Below are 20,953 nucleotides of genomic sequence, written 5' to 3' on the forward strand. Positions count from 1 at the left end.
ACAATACAGTTAATATTAGAAAAAGGTGCACTTGTCCAGTTGGGCTCATTAGTAGGCCTGTGCAAAGCTTTGACTACGCAAATCAATTGAAGCTCTTTTAATTTGATTTCCCCAGGAAATTTGCTATTCGTTTTATATGAAGATTCATTGTGATGCAAAGTTTCGTGTCTGATGTGAAGCTAGGTGTTTGTTGTGAAGCTTTAAAACATAGAAGCCTAATATTCGCTCATGAAAATACTTATCTTTGTGTGTGTTATGTATGTTTTGCACAAATAGAGTTGGGTATTTAAAAAATATATATGGCATTGAGGGTTGCTTTTATAATACTCAATATTAATATAATGCATGTTTAGTTTGTAATTTTTATTTAATAGTGCACACTTGATTAATCACGTTAATTATTTCAAACAGTACAAACATTAAAATATTTTAACCTCAATCCAGTATTTTATAAAATAAGTGTAATACAGCATTGCTGAGAACAATATTCACAATGTGATTTGACTTTGTGAATATTTTAAAAAATTCATTATAATTTGCTTTGCATCAAAAATCTAGTATTTGCACAGACCTAATCATTAGTAAATAAAAAAAAAAAACATTCACTAATTGGAAATATGCTAAACAAGAATTAAGACCCCATGAAAAGCTTGTTTGCTGTCCCAGAAGTTTGTTTCTGTGTTTGAAAATAAGTCAGATGATCATATTCAACTGAACACCCAACTGAAAAAAAAAATATATGTAGAGAGAAGCTTACTCCCATTGTTATCACTATTTTGTTTTGTGGACGAGAGGGTTTACCTCTGAGAGGGCACAAGGATTATGTAAATAATGATGGTAAATTTAGGGTAAAGTTAAGATTCAGAACTGAAGCAGGAGATGTAACATTGAAAATCCATCTTGACAATGCAAGTGCAAATGCAGCTTACCAAAGCAAAGGTATTCCGAATGAGATTACTGATGGGGCTAGTGATTTGGTGTGCAAATGAATTGTGCAGAGCATAAACAACTCTCACTATTTCAGTATCGTGGCATATGAAACTGCTGATGTTTCTGGAACGGAGAAGTTTGCAGTTTGTGCTTGCTATGTTGATAAAGACAAAACAGGCGATTTCATAGTTCCTGAGGATTTTCTCAAGATTTGTTCCTATGTTTGATCTTTGCAAACCTGCTTTGGCTAATGTTTTAAAAGAAAACCTAATTTGGAGTTAAATTTGAACAATAATAACGGATTGGGTTTTGATGGAGCTGCTAATACGAGTGGCAAATTTAATGGTTGTGCAGCAATTTACATTCATTGTGCTAACTATTCGTTAAATTTAGCTTTGAGTCATTCATGTACATACTGTCTCTGCAATCAAGAACTGTTTAGGCAACATAAACAAAATAAAATTTTTCATAACTTCACCGAAGAGGGTAAAGGTTTTGAGGACAGTATTGCAGGTTGATGCTAAGGCAAGAACAATAAGACTATGAAATTCTGCGAGACTTGGTGCGTAGAGAGACTGAGATCTTCTTATTTGTAGAATTTTTTCCTCTCATTTTCATTTCTGGCAGTCATACCAATATTCTGGTTCCTATGGTTGTTGCAAGCAATATTTTTGAATGTCAAATAGTTTAGCCAGTCTTCTGCAGCCAAAAGCAGATGGAGCTTAACAGATGTGTTCAGTTGTACAATTTTGCAAAATGTGCTGGAGTTACACTGCAGATTTCAAGAACTACAGGAAGACAAACACATTCCTGAAGACATTTCCGTGAATGGCCGGGATTACCCACTACGGGAAAGGAGCAGACTGTACAGCCAGCGACTCAACGGCAAGTATCGGGCGGTGGAAAATACCTGAATGTCTACATGGTCCAATGGCTTTGGGTGGAGGAAACTTTGTAGGAGGGTGTTGAGCCCAGTGGTGGAGGAAATGCTACTGGAAACTCAGCATGGTGGGAGGAATTGCAGCTCCCACCATTATTGGTGTGAGGCTGAAGATGAACGACCTCAGTAAGGCTCACATTCAGATAGTAGCAAGCATGGATGACATCTTTTAGTGGCTGCTACACTGCTTGGACACAGTCACATCAGCCTGATGAAGGACACAACAGGCCTAGTAAGCTGGCGACCAAAATTATAATTCTACTGGAGCAAATAAAGTGAGATGCCGGATGGCTAAACCTGGAAAAAGACTCAAGCTACAATTAGGGACATTGAATATTAGTACTCTTACAGAGAGGATAAGAGTAAATTGTGGATTATATGACAAATAGGAGGTTAGATGTTTTTGATCTGAAATAAACAAAGTGGAGAAGTAGTGGGCAGATGGAACTGAGAGATGGCTATAAGCTATATTGGATTAAAAATGATGAGGGGAGGAGAAACGGAGTAGGCCTGGTAGTGGAGGTAGAAGGCATCAGTGACCGGATTATAAAAATGATATTGTGTGGCAAAAGAAAGAAACTGGAGGTGTTCTACGTGTATGCTGCATAGCCGAGGAGAAGTTTCAAGAAGAACTGGAGAAACAATTGGGCAGAGAATGGCAGATAGTAATGGGAGATCTTAAAACACATGTGGGCAAAGATAGAAAAGGTTTTGAGGAAGTTTTAGGAAGTAAAGGGTGGGGAGAAAGAAACAATGAAGGTAAGAAGTTGCTGGAATTATGTGCAAGAAATGGAATGAAGGTTGGGAACAGTTGATACAGGAAAATGAGACATACATGATAACGAGATACATTTGAGGTGGTGAATATAAATCCATCATAGATTACTCACTGCTGGAAAAAAATGTTAATCAGCAAATTAAAAATATTAAAGTGACACCAAGTGTGGCCATTGGTGGGGACCACAGGTTGTTAGTAGCAGACTCAAAAGAACTGGACATGCAAAAAGGAAGTAACCCAAATAAAGAGAAGAAAATAAGGGTGTGGAGACTGAAGAATGAAGAGGAGAGACAGAAATATATAAGGAAGGTAAAGAATTACCTTCCCACGGATGAGATACAAGGTTCGAGAAAGACTGGTAAAGGTTTAAGAAATACCTGGTAGGAGTTGCAGAGGAGATGTGTGGAAGAACAAGCAATATAAAGAAATAGAAGGGAGCATGGTGGAATGAGAGATCAAGCGAAGCAGTGAAGGAGAAGGATGCCTTAAGAATATGGTTTAAAAGCAGGTGATGTTCCAATACAGAAAAGGAGTAGGTATAAGGAAAAGAAAAGAGAAGCAAAGAAAGTGGTAGAAGAGGAGAGAAAAAAATGGATGCAAAAATGGACAGAGATGCTAGAAAAATGATTGAGTGAGATCACTTTTGATGTGCTACTCTGCAAAGGTATACGAGAAGATCTTAGAAAAGAAGATAAGGAAGGGCATGACAGGAAAATGGTGTGGGGAGCAGCATGGGTTCAGAGAGGGAAGGTCTACCATAGGCATGATTTTGCCATACAACATGGACAGAAGATAAGAATTTTGGAAAGATCTAGTAATGATATTCCTGGATGTGGAGAAGGCATACGACAGTGTAAAATGACTGTGTTTGGCAAACTATGAAAGAAGCTGGGATTAAAGAAGAATTAATAAGTAGAGTGAAGAGTATATACAAGGAAAAAAGAAGCAGTGTGAGAACTGGAAGAGGGATGACGAAGTTGTTAAATAAGCCAACAGAGTGAAGCAGGGTAGTCATTGACCCCATTGCTATTTATAAGTGTTAGAAAGAATTACAAAGATAGTGGAAGAAAATACCGTAGAAGGAAAGATGAAGGCCATGCTATTGCTGAAGATTTGATGGTGTGGGGAGAAAAGGAAGGTAAGGTGCAAGAGCAACTAATGGCAAGTGAGGAAGTGAGGAAATATGGTATGAGATTCAGCACTAAAAAAAGTGAAGTGATGGTCATGACAAGGAACAATAATGCAGTTAGAAGATGCATTGAATTAGATGGTGTTGAGTAAAAACAGGTATAAATCCTCAAGCATCTAGGACGTATAATGGAAGGAGGGGGCAAAACGAGGAAATTGTAAGGAGATGCATTCTACAGGTATGTGAGAGATTTGGTATGGAAGAGGGAGGTGCCATTAACAATGCAAACAGCAGTTGTACAATACCAACTATGTGCCCTGTGCCATTAATTTGTAAATTCGACACAATATATTTTAAATTTTTATTATGATTTTAAATTTTTGTGTGGAAATTTTATTTGCTCTACTATAGTGTAATTTTAATATGTTAGTCCGGTGTACTCCTCTGAGTTAAACTTTGTCTCAGTGCCCTGAAGCCCCTTTCCCATCGGCGTATCGGATATTCTGCTGGCCTAATCACTGACTGGCAGACCGCTTACCATTTCCCCTGCCTTCAGTCACGCCTCAAGCCTGTAATATTATTTCCCTTCGTGACCCTAACTGCCTAAGCAAGCCTGTAGCTTGCAGGCGACCAGTTCGCAGAGACGAGCTGAGATTCGCCTTTTTCATCACGTCGTAGTGTTATATTCGCCCCTCTGTAGCCACGACGGGGCGTAGTTTTCCATCAGCGTTGCATTTTACCCCACCTCCCCCCCTTCTCAGTTCCAAGTAAGACCAATGACCGGTCGTAACCCCCTGGACACCAGTGACCGTTCTCAAGGTCTTCTCGCAAAAGCGAGTGCGCCAAAACTGATCACAAGCGCTTCCTAGCGGCCAAGTCGCGAACTTCTCCGCTTGCCTACCCTATAGGGCACCAGAGAGCAGCACCGCTCTCCCTTGAGTTATATGGACACCCGGCGCGAGTCGATTCTTTTCAACTCAGCCGCCTCCGACAGAGTTCTCTACGGTCGCCCAGTGTGGCCAACTTCAAGACTCCTGCTAGAGTTTTTTTTCCGCCCGCGTTCGGGCAAGTTCGGTATTTTTCGGCGGGCCACACACCCCCCCTTCCACCTGTTAGAGCCGGTGGGCACTTTTTAATTACGAGACGCCGTTTACCGCGAGACAGATCAACTCGCGTCGCGGCTGCAGACAGACCTCCATCGAGTATCGGCGAATCGGGTAGATTTCATCCGACCGTTAACGAATATGTAGTCGCCTTGTATAAGGGATGCTATCCCTCAAGTCCATTTTAGTAGATTAGTCTGTCTGCATAGTTTAGTTATTTGCCTTAGAAATTTTTCTCTTTGAAATTTATTATTATGAAGAAATCATCCGCGTCCTGCCGCGCAATTCGCGAGCTCCCGAGCCTGGCTGACTCCACGACTGCAGCGTGCTGGGCAACTCCCCTGTTTTGGTGAGTGATAATTCGCGAACCCTCCTTTTTCCCTTTAAATTTTTTTTCCGGGCATTTTCTGCCCCATAGACTGCCTGTATACCAGTTCTAATCAGTTTTGATTTGGACTGTTGCAGACAGGGTTCGATGACCGGGAGAAATTGATGCTCTCATCTCGTGGCCTCCCCCCCTTCCCTGTTCCGTGGGAAGAAACATTAGAAGAAACTTTTCTACCACCCGAAGTGATCGTTTGAAGACCCCGGGTGGTAATGTAAATTCAACATTTCCCCCTTACCGAGCTACGAACTATCTTAAGCGGACGACCAACCCACCAGTGACCAGTGTTTTTCCCAAGGAAAATGTAAAACAAATAGAACTTATTATCAATGTAATCATCGGATCCATCCAACTTTGGGTGTAAAACTCATAATGCAAATGTTTATAGTTCAAACTAAAAATGTAAATTATTCTCAGTAAGCCGGGCCGGCCCCAATTTCGTGTTCCTTTTGTTAATCTTGGAAAATTGTTAAATCTTTTGTATGTATGTTAAAATAATTGAAACATGATATACATCAGGGCAAATAAAACAGGGAAACTATAGATCAAGTTAATCGTGTAGTTTTTATTTTATTGATTATAACGATCCCCCAACTTCCCCTTTGCTTGTTACAGGAAGTTCCTAAATTGTGTTTGTTCCCACCTCGTGTCGCCTCTGGTAAATCATTTCATTTAACGTATTTTTTTTTTCCAGCTTGTTTCCAAGGCTCTTTTAATTAATTCCAAATAATTCTATTTTGAGGCACGAGGGGTGTTACAGCCCATAGTCACTTATGGAGCAGAGACTTGGACTGTAGGTATGCAAGATGCTGGGAAGATCAAAGCAAAAGGAATGAAGTATGTTGGCAGTTACGAGGCGAAGCAGGTTCAGGAATGAAATGGTGCAAGTAAGAGCAGTACAGGACTTGAATGAGTCATTGAAAAAGCAAGAATGAGATGGTGGGGCCATGTCCAGTGAATTGGAAAAGAGAGGCTGCCTAGGTAAATGATGGAGTTGGAACACACAGGAAGAAAACCTCAAGGAAGACCAAGGAGGTGATGGGAAGAGCAGACAGTTAATGGAGTGCAGGAGAGAGGAGAATTCTGGAATACTGTGAATGAGTAATGAGAATGAGGACTAATGGAGACACATAGGAAAATGGAGGCATTCAAAATTGCTGACCAGCCCACAGGCTGGAAGTAGCTGATGATGATGATGATTATTCCTGAAGAGTATTTTAGGTTGTTAGATTTTCTTCCCTTCATTGACTATTTCATCAGCTAACTCAAGGATAGATTTTTAAACCATAAATTTATTCTAAAATCAATGCACTCTTTGCTGCCTAATTAACATAGTGCAAACTACAGACAAAGAATTACATGCTGTCACGGATGCTGCTGTTAACCATTGGCCGTATGATACTGATGTATCACCAAAGTCAATTTTAATGAGCTAAAAATGTGGAGAAGAAATTTCCATTACATTACATTACATTACATAAAGACTTTCACCTTGTGCCGTCTGATTTTATTTCATCCCTCAACATGCACAGTGACATTTTCCCCTGCATTCACATGCTGCTGAAACTGTTTAGTACAACACCAGTAACCATAGCAATGCCAGAATGTTTCTTTTCTACGCTGCATTATTTTAAGACATATTTAAGGAGCATAATGGGGACAGATCGATTAAATGGGCTGGCACTATTGTTTGTACACCTATCCCTCACTTAGCTCGACTAATTCATTCCTAAAAATGCTAGTGTTATTCGAAATCACGTATTTTGAAGCATTAGTTTCCATAAACAGCAAGGCGAATTTATTTAATGTGTTCCAAAATTGTGTAGGAAAATATACTTTATGTAATATAAATGCGTTGAATAACACTCAACTATAAATATGTCACACAATTTATCTTTATATGCATCCCATCGCACTTTGTACTATGACAAATACGACGCAGCGTAACGGGAGACGTGGTTATGTACTTTATCATCAGTCGGTTGGCTGACTTGCCCGCCCGGGCGTGACCTTCAATTCACGTTGTGTACCTTTCCAAAACATCCTTTACTGACAGTGAAACCGATATTACTGTCCGGAGTTACATTTTAATTTTTCAAACATTATAGTACTTATTCGCGTATCACCACCTGGTTCACACCACTCCTGTCAGGCCAATGATTATTTTTTTCATTGCAACATTCATTTAACAACCTTTTCTACGTGAATCATATGTTCATTTCTGTTCCGGTATCTAATGTCAAATATATTCCCGCTAGTACAACCAACAGCATCAGACTTATATAAACACTAGATAATGCCCGGCATGCGTTGCAATGCCTCAATCAATTTTTTAAACGTATACTAAGCATCTCTCTTTATCTCTATAATTCTATATCTCTCTATGTATATCTCTATAACTCTCTATCTTTCTATTTATATCTCTATCTCTATATATCTTTCTACATATATATATATCTCTATATATCTTTCTAGCGGACCCGACAGACATTGTCCTGCCCAAATGTACATATGGCGGTAAGTATTTCTACGCTGGACATTTTGTATCTTCTCATTATACATACCCCTCCTCTTGGGCACGCCACTGCCGTTACCAAAAACCTTTCCCATGTTTACGCAGAAGGCAACAACAATGCAAAAGCCCGTTGCCATGGAGGCTAATTATCAACAATGCTTAGTGTTTTTGCTTTTAAAGCGTGTTTTTTTAGTTTTTTCTTAACTCAGAATCGAGATAAAATATCCAATTGTGAATATAAACCATCCTCGAATCCCCGTGAACTCACACAAAAAATTTCATCAAAATCGGTCCAGCTGTCTAGGAGGAGTTCAGTAACATACACACGCACACAAGAAATATATATATATTGTTACGATCGCGCTTGGCTGCAGTGCATGGCATCGCCGCACTCGTTCGGCCTGTCTGCGCCCCCTTCCACCCGCATCCTCTCCCTGGTATCTCGTGTCATACTATCTCGCTACATCCTGACCGTCGCAGCGCGCACCTGCCTCAGATCGGGTTACTTAAAAGAGGCCGCACTGCGGAATAAAATGACTCAGACGCCTTTATCGGCGTTCTTAGAGCAGCCACCGCGTCCTTCGAGGACTCACGATGCGTTTCTGGGCATTTCGACGGCGAAGGTCGCGCGATATCTCGGAGACATGCCCGATTGTTCTGGATGGGAACCCAAGGGCTATTTAAGGAGGTTGGGCCGACCTTCGAGTCAGAGTCAGAGAGAGAGTCTGAGTGGGGAGTTCTCCCGCGGCGGAGTTTCCGGGCGATAGTGCCGCAGGTGCGGCAGAGTGGCGAAGTCCTTGGACGAAGGTTCCAGGGCAGGGAGTGAGTGAGTTCAGTGGAGTCGGGAGTTTCCGGGCGATAGAGTCGCGGGCGCGGCGGAGTCCCGAGTGAAGTGGCGAGCGAGTCGCCGAGTGGGATCTCGGCAAAGGGTGTGACGGCGGCGGCGGAGTGCGGCGACGGAGTCCCGCGGCGGAGACCCACGAGGGGTGCTGCGGCGAGAGTTGCGCCGGAAGTGCGGCCCAGCGAGGTGTGTGAAACGAGTGACTGGGGAATTGACATTTCTTTACGTGTAATTAATTATCTGCCAATTTAGAAGATTATTTGTAAGTGGCAAGTAGTAGTAATAAATAAAACTGTGTGTGTGGAATAAAATCTATTAATTGGGCTATCCTTACGAACCCGCAGGGAAATCGTAACATTTTGGTGTCAGAAGTGGGATAGCCCTATTTATTAGATTTAGGATTAGATTTAAGAAATTTAAAATTAAAATAATAATAGAATTACCTTTTTCTAGAATAAAGTTAGTATTAGGAATTGTAGGTAGTTAAGCACATAGGTGATAAATAGTGTAGTGATAGAACAATAGTGACAGCGAAAGACTAATAGTGTATGTTGACAAGAAAGATGGCTGCTGACAAGTTGGAAAACATAGTGGCTTTCTTGGCCGAAATGAATAATAAAATTGATAAAGGTCAGGAATAACTGAAGAATGAAATGAAGAGTAACAGGGAAGAAATGAAGAATGGCCAGGAGAAAATGGAGAATAGGCTGGACGAGATGAAGAGTAGCCAGGAAGAAATGAAGAATGAAATGAAGAGTAACAGGGAAGAAATAAAGAATGGCCAGGAGAAAATGGAGAATAGGCTGGACGAGATGAAGAGTAGCCAGGAAGAAATGAAGAATGAAATGAAGAATAGCCAGGAGAAAATGGAGAATAGGCTGGACGAGATGAAGAGTAGCCAGGAAGAAATTAAGAATGAAATGAAGAGTGGCCAGGAAAAAATGAAGAATAAGATTGATAATTGCCAAGAAGAGATGAAAAAGAAGATCGATGAAACCAGCAACCAGTTGGAAGGCAAAGTACAGTGTTTAGAGCAACATGTGGCAGAACATGAAGAACTAGTAGCACAACAGCTGGCCCAACTCGAGCACACCACAGAACAGCGAATATCAGCGGTAACCGAAGAATGGCATCGGATGCTAAAGGATGCTACATGTGCTACGAAACGAAGCAGTTATTCTGGAGATGTGAAGGTGGAAGCCGCAACCTGTCATTCAAAGTTCAAGCCACCCACCTTCGATGGCCAAACCTCGTGGGCTGTCTACAGAAGACAGTTTGAAGCAGCTTCTGAGGTAAATGGCTGGGACGAGGAGGAGAAGGCTACAGCACTCATCCTGGCCCTGCGAGGACCTCCACTCGAGCTGCTTCAGACCATACCAGTACCAGAGCAGAAGAACTATGCGGTACTGGTGGAAGCTCTCGAGCTAAGGTATGGCGACCGACACATGGGCGAGGTATACAGAACAGCCCTGAAGACACGTCAGCAGCGGCCCTCAGAAACATTCCAGGAATTCGAGGCAGACATCGAGCGTCTTGTGTACCTCGCTTACCCAGATGCACCAACAGAATTTCGACAACAGCTGGCAACCAGTGCATTTATAGACGGGATCAGAGATGCAGAAGTACAGCAGACTCTTCGTTTGGCCCGGCACAAGAAGAGCTGCGATGCCTTGGTCCATGCCTTAGAAATTGAAGCGGCACGCAGTGCTTCAAGAAACACCAGCATTAGGACAAGGAGAACTGGACTGGAGCCATATACTGAAGGAAATGCCAGAAACAACACTAATGAAGGAGATATCATCAGGGCATTGAAGAAGTTGCTAAATGATTCTCCGGGTACCCAGGCCCGAAGAGTAGGACGCCCACGGTGCTTTGTCTGCCAAGAATTAGGACACATCCAGCGGGAATGCCCGACACACAAGAAGACATCACAGAAAGAAGACAAGCGAGAAGAACAGGGAAACGGGCAGTAGCTGGTGTGAGGGGGCACACGCCAGCTCTACGGGAAATGGTAGCCCCTAGGGTTTTCCCAGTATCCTTACTTCGCAGAGGTCAGGACAGTTTGTTGCTTAATGGATGGATCAATGGTAGACAGTGTTTACTCACTGTTGACACAGGGGCATCAGTGTCTATCATCCGCTCAGACCTTGTGAGTAGGGACAAACTGAAGAGAACACCCATTCCATACAGGCTTAAAACAGCCACTGGGGACACTGCACCAGTGCATGGATGGTTGGAATCGGAAGTAAGGATTGGGACTTGGACATTACCACAGAAATTTCTTGTTGCCGATATCACTGATGAAGTAATTCTAGGAGTGGACATAATGAATCAGTATGGATTTGTTATTGACATGGAGGGACAGGTACTGCGTATAAAAGGGGAAGAGGTGGCTTTGTTTACCCCTGATCAATTGGAAGTTCCTGTAATGCAGGTAGTAGTTAGCGAATCTGTGTCAATTCCAGCAAACCATGAGCAGATTGTAGCTGCTAGAATAATGGGAGACCCTAGGGGCAACATGAGCTACCTGATTGAGCCGGATATGACTTTAGGATTGGAGAAGCTCCTGATTGCTCGAAGCATTGCTAAGGTCGGCGAGGTTGTACCAGTCAGGGTAGCCAACCTTGATTCGCGAACGAGGGTTCTGAAACAGGGAGACCCAATAGCTAGCTGTGAACCAGTCTCTTGGGTAGGCCTGTGTGAGTCTTCTTCACCTAGCATACATACCGAGCAGAGACTTAATCCTAATTTAGAACAGTTATTGGAGCGAAGCCAAGATAATCTGACAAGTGAAGAGATGGAAGAAGTTACTTCTTTCCTGTTGAGAAATCAAGATGTTTTTTCCTTAGGGGACACTGACCTTGGAAGAACCAGCATCGTGTATCACCGCATTAACACTGGCGATACCGAACCAATCCGACAAGCACAACGGCGACTTCCTCTAGCGAAACAGGAAGAGGCAGAGAAGATGATTGCAAGTATGATGGAGGGTGGTGTCATAGAGCCTTCTGCAAGTCCTTGGGCTTCCCCAGTCGTTCTGGTAGCGAAGAAGGATGGCCAACTGAGGTTCTGTGTGGATTACCGGAAGCTGAATGATGTCACCAAAAAGGACAGCTACCCCCTCCCACGTATCGATGACACTTGACACACTCTTTGGCACCAGATGGTTCTCTACGCTGGACCTAAAGAGTGGTTACTGGCAAGTGTAGCTGCACCCCAAGGATAAAGAGAAGACTGCTTTCTCAACAGGAAGTGGGCTGTTTCAGTTTACTGTGTTACCATTCGGATTATGTAATGCACCCGCAACCTTTGAGAGATTGATGGAACTTGTGCTGCATGGCTTGACTTGGAAAACATGTCTAGTGTACCTGGACGACATTATTGTGGTGGGAAATACTGTAAAGGAGCATTTAAAGAACCAGGACGTATTTGACAGGCTTCGCCATGCACAGCTCAAGTTAAGTCCTAAGAAGTGCTTCTTGTTTCAACATGAGGTAACATTCCTCGGACATATTGTATCACAGGTTGGGGTCCGAACAGACCCTGAGAAGATCCGGTCTGTAAAGGAGTGGCCACGGCCTGAAAACAAGCATGATGTATGGAGCTTCTTGGGTCTCTGTATCTACTATAGGAGGTTTGTACCTGGGTTCGCAGCCATTGCAAAGCCTCTGCATGAGCTGACCGAGGAAAGGAGGCAATTTCTGTGGACGCCAACATGCGAGACTTCCTTTCAAGACCTCAAGAAAGCCCTGTGTACAAGCCCTATTCTCGCCTATCCCCGTCAACATGGAGACTATATCCTTGACACAGATGCAAGTGGAAGGGGGTTGGGAGCTGTACTTTCCCAAGTCCAGGATGGGAATGAAAGAGTCATAGCATACTACAGTAAAGTTTTGTCTAAGCCTGAAAGTAACTATTGTGTCACAAGAAGAGAACTTCTGGCTGTAGTAAAATCCTTCCGACATTTCCACAAATATCTGTATGGTAGGAGATTCCTTTTACGAACTGACCATGCTGCACTTAAGTGGCTGTTACAGTTCAAGAATCCAGAGGGACAACTTGCTAGGTGGATTGAACAGATACAGCAATATGATTGTAAGATTGAACACAGGAAGGGCCGAATTCATAGCAATGCCGATGCTCTTTCTCGAAGACCTTGCAAGGTAGACTGCAACCACTGCAAAAGAGCAGAGGAAAATGAGGGAATCGAAGATATTCGGCGAACTACTATAACAAACGGTGAAGACAAATGGGACAATGCCAGCTTGAAATCGGCTCAGCATCAAGACCCTGACCTGGGACCCATTATAAGCTGGATGGAAAAGGGTACTGGACGTCCATCATGGCAGGAGGTATCTAGTGACCGAAAGGAAGTGAAGGCTTATTGGGCACAATGGGATTCTTTAAGGCTTGTGGATGGGCTGCTGATGAGGGCATGGGAAAGTCCAAATGGAAAAGTAGTTAAGATGCAACTATTACTTCCAAGGAGTCTAGTAGCAGAGGTGTTGAAAGAAATCCACGATGGTACTTCTGGCGGACACCTAGGAATTAACAAAACTCTGGGTAAGACCCACCTACGCTACTATTGGTTGAAATGTCGCCAGGACGTGGAGGCATGGTGTAGAAAATGCGAAACATGCTCGGCTAGGAAAAGACCACAACATTGTAGTCGCGGAATAATGCAAGCCTATAATGTGGGAGCTCCATTTGAAAGGATAGCAATCGACATCGCTGGGCCATTCCCCAAGACTAAAGATGGTAACCGGTATATTCTGGTAGTGATGGATTACTTCAGTAAGTGGCCAGAGGCGTATGCACTTCCCAACCAGGAGGCTACCACCATTGCAGATACACTAGTCAACAACTTCATTTGTAGATTTGGGGTACCAATGGAGCTTCACTCAGACCAAGGCCGCAACTTCGAGTCCACAGTGTTTCAGGAGGTGTGCCGGTTACTAGGCATAAATAAAACCAGGACTACAGCCCTACATCCTCAGTCGGATGGCATGGTGGAAAGGTTCAACCGAACTCTAGAGGAACACCTTGCCAAGGTCGTGGCCGAACATCAGCAAGATTGGGATCAACATATTCAGTTATTCCTAATGGCTTATAGGGCTGCCATTCATGACTCGACAGGGCAGACTCCTGCAAGTATTGTATTTGGACAGGAGTTGAGGCTACCCTGTGACATCAAGTTCGGTCATCCTCACCAAGAGTCGACCAGCACTACCGACTATGTCAATCGCTTGGAGGAACGAATGACATTTATACATGACGAAGCCCGTAGGAACCTCCGAATAGCGACAAACCGAATGAAGACAAGGTACGACATGAAGGCTAACTCGGCAGGATATCACGAAGGCGATTTAGTGTGGCTGTATAACCCTCAGCGAAGGAAGGGCAGGTGTCCTAAGCTTCAAAAAGCATGGGAAGGCCCGTATGAAGTATTGAAACGGCTAAATGATGTGGTGTACCGTATCCAGAGGGGGAAAAGAGGACGAATGAAAGTGGTGCATCTAGACCGATTGAAGGGATATGCGGGAAGAAATGAATTACCTGTTCGGGACGAACAGGTTTAAGGAGGGGGCAATGTTACGATCGCGCTTGGCTGCAGTGCATGGCATCGCCGCACTCGTTCGGCCTGTCTGCGCCCCCTTCCACCCGCATCCTCTCCCTGGTATCTCGTGTCATACTATCTCGCTACATCCTGACCGTCGCAGCGCGCACCTGCCTCAGATCGGGTTACTTAAAAGAGGCCGCACTGCGGAATAAAATGACTCAGACGCCTTTATCGGCGTTCTTAGAGCAGCCACCGCGTCCTTCGAGGACTCACGATGCGTTTCTGGGCATTTCGACGGCGAAGGTCGCGCGATATCTCGGAGACATGCCCGATTGTTCTGGATGGGAACCCAAGGGCTATTTAAGGAGGTTGGGCCGACCTTCGAGTCAGAGTCAGAGAGAGAGTCTGAGTGGGGAGTTCTCCCGCGGCGGAGTTTCCGGGCGATAGTGCCGCAGGTGCGGCAGAGTGGCGAAGTCCTTGGACGAAGGTTCCAGGGCAGGGAGTGAGTGAGTTCAGTGGAGTCGGGAGTTTCCGGGCGATAGAGTCGCGGGCGCGGCGGAGTCCCGAGTGAAGTGGCGAGCGAGTCGCCGAGTGGGATCTCGGCGAAGGGTGTGACGGCGGCGGCGGAGTGCGGCGACGGAGTCCCGCGGCGGAGACCCACGAGGGGTGCTGCGGTGAGAGTTGCGCCGGAAGTGCGGCCCAGCGAGGTGTGTGAAACGAGTGACTGGGGAATTGACATTTCTTTACGTGTAATTAATTATCTGCCAATTTAGAAGATTATTTGTAAGTGGCAAGTAGTAGTAATAAATAAAACTGTGTGTGTGGAATAAAATCTATTAATTGGGCTATCCTTACGAACCCGCAGGGAAATCGTAACATTTTGGTGTCAGAAGTGGGATAGCCCTATTTATTAGATTTAGGATTAGATTTAAGAAATTTAAAATTAAAATAATAATAGAATTACCTTTTTCTAGAATAAAGTTAGTATTAGGAATTGTAGGTAGTTAAGCACATAGGTGATAAATAGTGTAGTGATAGAACAATAGTGACAGCGAAAGACTAATAGTGTATGTTGACAAGAAAGATGGCTGCTGACAAGTTGGAAAACATAGTGGCTTTCTTGGCCGAAATGAATAATAAAATTGATAAAGGTCAGGAATAACTGAAGAATGAAATGAAGAGTAACAGGGAAGAAATGAAGAATGGCCAGGAGAAAATGGAGAATAGGCTGGACGAGATGAAGAGTAGCCAGGAAGAAATGAAGAATGAAATGAAGAGTAACAGGGAAGAAATAAAGAATGGCCAGGAGAAAATGGAGAATAGGCTGGACGAGATGAAGAGTAGCCAGGAAGAAATGAAGAATGAAATGAAGAATAGCCAGGAGAAAATGGAGAATAGGCTGGACGAGATGAAGAGTAGCCAGGAAGAAATTAAGAATGAAATGAAGAGTGGCCAGGAAGAAATGAAGAATAAAATTGATAATTGCCAAGAAGAGATGAAAAAGAAGATCGATGAAACCAGCAACCAGTTGGAAGGCAAAGTACAGTGTTTAGAGCAACATGTGGCAGAACATGAAGAACTAGTAGCACAACAGCTGGCCCAACTCGAGCACACCACAGAACAGCGAATATCAGCGGTAACCGAAGAATGGCGTCGGATGCTAAAGGATGCTACATGTGCTACGAAACGAAGCAGTTATTCTGGAGATGTGAAGGTGGAAGCCGCAACCTGTCATTCAAAGTTCAAGCCACCCACCTTCGATGGCCAAACCTCGTGGGCTGTCTACAGAAGACAGTTTGAAGCAGCTTCTGAGGTAAATGGCTGGGACGAGGAGGAGAAGGCTACAGCACTCATCCTGGCCCTGCGAGGACCTCCACTCGAGCTGCTTCAGACCATACCAGTACCAGAGCAGAAGAACTATGCGGTACTGGTGGAAGCTCTCGAGCTAAGGTATGGCGACCGACACATGGGCGAGGTATACAGAACAGCCCTGAAGACACGTCAGCAGCGGCCCTCAGAAACATTCCAGGAATTCGAGGCAGACATCGAGCGTCTTGTGTACCTCGCTTACCCAGATGCACCAACAGAATTTCGACAACAGCTGGCAACCAGTGCATTTATAGACGGGATCAGAGATGCAGAAGTACAGCAGACTCTTCGTTTGGCCCGGCACAAGAAGAGCTGCGATGCCTTGGTCCATGCCTTAGAAATTGAAGCGGCACGCAGTGCTTCAAGAAACACCAGCATTAGGACAAGGAGAACTGGACTGGAGCCATATACTGAAGGAAATGCCAGAAACAACACTAATGAAGGAGATATCATCAGGGCATTGAAGAAGTTGCTAAATGATTCTCCGGGTACCCAGGCCCGAAGAGTAGGACGCCCACGGTGCTTTGTCTGCCAAGAATTAGGACACATCCAGCGGGAATGCCCGACACACAAGAAGACATCACAGAAAGAAGACAAGCGAGAAGAACAGGGAAACGGGCAGTAGCTGGTGTGAGGGGGCACACGCCAGCTCTACGGGAAATGGTAGCCCCTAGGGTTTTCCCAGTATCCTTACTTCGCAGAGGTCAGGACAGTTTGTTGCTTAATGGATGGATCAATGGTAGACAGTGTTTACTCACTGTTGACACAGGGGCATCAGTGTCTATCATCCGCTCAGACCTTGTGAGTAGGGACAAACTGAAGAGAACACCCATTCCATACAGGCTTAAAACAGCCACTGGGGACACTGCACCAGTGCATGGATGGTTGGAATCGGAAGGATTGGGACTTGGACATTACCACAGAAATTTCTTGTTGCCGATATCACTGATGAAGTAATTCTAGGAGTGGACATAATGAATCAGTATGGATTTGTTATTGACATGGAGGGACAGGTACTGCGTATAAAAGGGGAAGAGGTGGCTTTGTTTACCCCTGATCAATTGGAAGTTCCTGTAATGCAGGTAGTAGTTAGCGAATCTGTGTCAATTCCAGCAAACCATGAGCAGATTGTAGCTGCTAGAATAATGGGAGACCCTAGGGGCAACATGAGCTACCTGATTGAGCCGGATATGACTTTAGGATTGGAGAAGCTCCTGATTGCTCGAAGCATTGCTAAGGTCGGCGAGGTTGTACCAGTCAGGGTAGCCAACCTTGATTCGCGAACGAGGGTTCTGAAACAGGGAGACCCAATAGCTAGCTGTGAACCAGTCTCTTGGGTAGGCCTGTGTGAGTCTTCTTCACCTAGCATACATACCGAGCAGAGACTTAATCCTAATTTAGACAGTTATTGGAGCGAAGCCAAGATAATCTGACAAGTGAAGAGATGGAAGAAGTTACTTCTTTCCTGTTGAGAAATCAAGATGTTTTTTCCTTAGGGGACACTGACCTTGGAAGAACCAGCATCGTGTATCACCGCATTAACACTGGCGATACCGAACCAATCCGACAAGCACAACGGCGACTTCCTCTAGCGAAACAGGAAGAGGCAGAGAAGATGATTGCAAGTATGATGGAGGGTGGTGTCATAGAGCCTTCTGCAAGTCCTTGGGCTTCCCCAGTCGTTCTGGTAGCGAAGAAGGATGGCCAACTGAGGTTCTGTGTGGATTACCGGAAGCTGAATGATGTCACCAAAAAGGACAGCTACCCCCTCCCACGTATCGATGACACACTTGACACACTCTTTGGCACCAGATGGTTCTCTACGCTGGACCTAAAGAGTGGTTACTGGCAAGTGGAGCTGCACCCCAAGGATAAAGAGAAGACTGCTTTCTCAACAGGAAGTGGGCTGTTTCAGTTTACTGTGTTACCATTCGGATTATGTAATGCACCCGCAACCTTTGAGAGATTGATGGAACTTGTGCTGCATGGCTTGACTTGGAAAACATGTCTAGTGTACCTGGACGACATTATTGTGGTGGGAAATACTGTAAAGGAGCATTTAAAGAACCTCCAGGACGTATTTGACAGGCTTCGCCATGCACAGCTCAAGTTAAGTCCTAAGAAGTGCTTCTTGTTTCAACATGAGGTAACATTCCTCGGACATATTGTATCACAGGTTGGGGTCCGAACAGACCCTGAGAAGATCCGGTCTGTAAAGGAGTGGCCACGGCCTGAAAACAAGCATGATGTAAGGAGCTTCTTGGGTCTCTGTATCTACTATAGGAGGTTTGTACCTGGGTTCGCAGCCATTGCAAAGCCTCTGCATGAGCTGACCGAGGAAAGGAGGCAATTTCTGTGGACGCCAACATGCGAGACTTCCTTTCAAGACCTCAAGAAAGCCCTGTGTACAAGCCCTATTCTCGCCTATCCCCGTCAACATGGAGACTATATCCTTGACACAGATGCAAGTGGAAGGGGGTTGGGAGCTGTACTTTCCCAAGTCCAGGATGGGAATGAAAGAGTCATAGCATACTACAGTAAAGTTTTGTCTAAGCCTGAAAGTAACTATTGTGTCACAAGAAGAGAACTTCTGGCTGTAGTAAAATCCTTCCGACATTTCCACAAATATCTGTATGGTAGGAGATTCCTTTTACGAACTGACCATGCTGCACTTAAGTGGCTGTTACAGTTCAAGAATCCAGAGGGACAACTTGCTAGGTGGATTGAACAGATACAGCAATATGATTGTAAGATTGAACACAGGAAGGGCCGAATTCATAGCAATGCCGATGCTCTTTCTCGAAGACCTTGCAAGGTAGACTGCAACCACTGCAAAAGAGCAGAGGAAAATGAGGGAATCGAAGATATTCGGCGAACTACTATAACAAACGGTGAAGACAAATGGGACAATGCCAGCTTGAAATCGGCTCAGCATCAAGACCCTGACCTGGGACCCATTATAAGCTGGATGGAAAAGGGTACTGGACGTCCATCATGGCAGGAGGTATCTAGTGACCGAAGGGAAGTGAAGGCTTATTCGGCACAATGGGATTCTTTAAGGCTTGTGGATGGGCTGCTGATGAGGGCATGGGAAAGTCCAAATGGAAAAGTAGTTAAGATGCAACTATTACTTCCAAAGAGTCTAGTAGCAGAGGTGTTGAAAGAAATCCACGATGGTACTTCTGGCGGACACCTAGGAATTAACAAAACTCTGGGTAAGACCCGCCTACGCTACTATTGGTTGAAATGTCGCCAGGACGTGGAGGCATGGTGTAGAAAATGCGAAACATGCTCGGCTAGGAAAAGACCACAACATTGTAGTCGCGGAAAAATGCAAGCCTATAATGTGGGAGCTCCATTTGAAAGGATAGCAATCGACATCGCTGGGCCATTCCCCAAGACTAAAGATGGTAACCGGTATATTCTGGTAGTGATGGATTACTTCAGTAAGTGGCCAGAGGCGTATGCACTTCCCAACCAGGAGGCTACCACCATTGCAGATACACTAGTCAACAACTTCATTTGTAGATTTGGGGTACCAATGGAGCTTCACTCAGACCAAGGCCGCAACTTCGAGTCCACAGTGTTTCAGGAGGTGTGCCGGTTACTAGGCATAAATAAAACCAGGACTACAGCCCTACATCCTCAGTCGGATGGCATGGTGGAAAGGTTCAACCGAACTCTAGAGGAACACCTTGCCAAGGTCGTGGCCGAACATCAGCAAGATTGGGATCAACATATTCAGTTATTCCTAATGGCTTATAGGGCTGCCATTCATGACTCGACAGGGCAGACTCCTGCAAGTATTGTATTTGGACAGGAGTTGAGGCTACCCTGTGACATCAAGTTCGGTCATCCTCACCAAGAGTCGACCAGCACTACCGACTATGTCAATCGCTTGGAGGAACGAATGACATTTATACATGACGAAGCCCGTAGGAACCTCCGAATAGCGACAAACCGAATGAAGACAAGGTACGACATGAAGGCTAACTCGGCAGGATATCACGAAGGCGATTTAGTGTGGCTGTATAACCCTCAGCGAAGGAAGGGCAGGTGTCCTAAGCTTCAAAAAGCATGGGAAGGCCCGTATGAAGTATTGAAACGGCTAAATGATGTGGTGTACCGTATCCAGAGGGGGAAAAGAGGACGAATGAAAGTGGTGCATCTAGACCGATTGAAGGGATATGGTTTAAGGAGGGGGCAATGTTACGATCGCGCTTGGCTGCAGTGCATGGCATCGCCGCACTCGTTCGGCCTGTCTGCGCCCCCTTCCACCCGCATCCTCTCCCTGGTATCTCGTGTCATACTATCTCGCTACATCCTGACCGTCGCAGCGCGCACCTGCCTCAGATCGGGTTACTTAAAAGAGGCCGCACTGCGGAATAAAATGACTCAGACGCCTTTATCGGCGTTCTTAGAGCAGCCACCGCGTCCTTCGAGGACTCACGATGCGTTTCTGGGCATTTCGACGGCGAAGGTCGCGCGATATCTCGGAGACATGCCCGATTGTTCTGGATGGGAACCCAAGGGCTATTTAAGGAGGTTGGGCCGACCTTCGAGTCAGAGTCAGAGAGAGAGTCTGAGTGGGGAGTTCTCCCGCGGCGGAGTTTCCGGGCGATAGTGCCGCAGGTGCGGCAGAGTGGCGAAGTCCTTGGACGAAGGTTCCAGGGCAGGGAGTGAGTGAGTTCAGTGGAGTCGGGAGTTTCCGGGCGATAGAGTCGCGGGCGCGGCGGAGTCCCGAGTGAAGTGGCGAGCGAGTCGCCGAGTGGGATCTCGGCGAAGGGTGTGACGGCGGCGGCGGAGTGCGGCGACGGAGTCCCGCGGCGGAGACCCACGAGGGGTGCTGCGGTGAGAGTTGCGCCGGAAGTGCGGCCCAGCGAGGTGTGTGAAACGAGTGACT

This window comes from Bacillus rossius, chromosome 8 (genome assembly GCF_032445375.1).
Source record: "Bacillus rossius redtenbacheri isolate Brsri chromosome 8, Brsri_v3, whole genome shotgun sequence".
NCBI lineage: Eukaryota > Metazoa > Arthropoda > Insecta > Phasmatodea > Bacillidae > Bacillus > Bacillus rossius.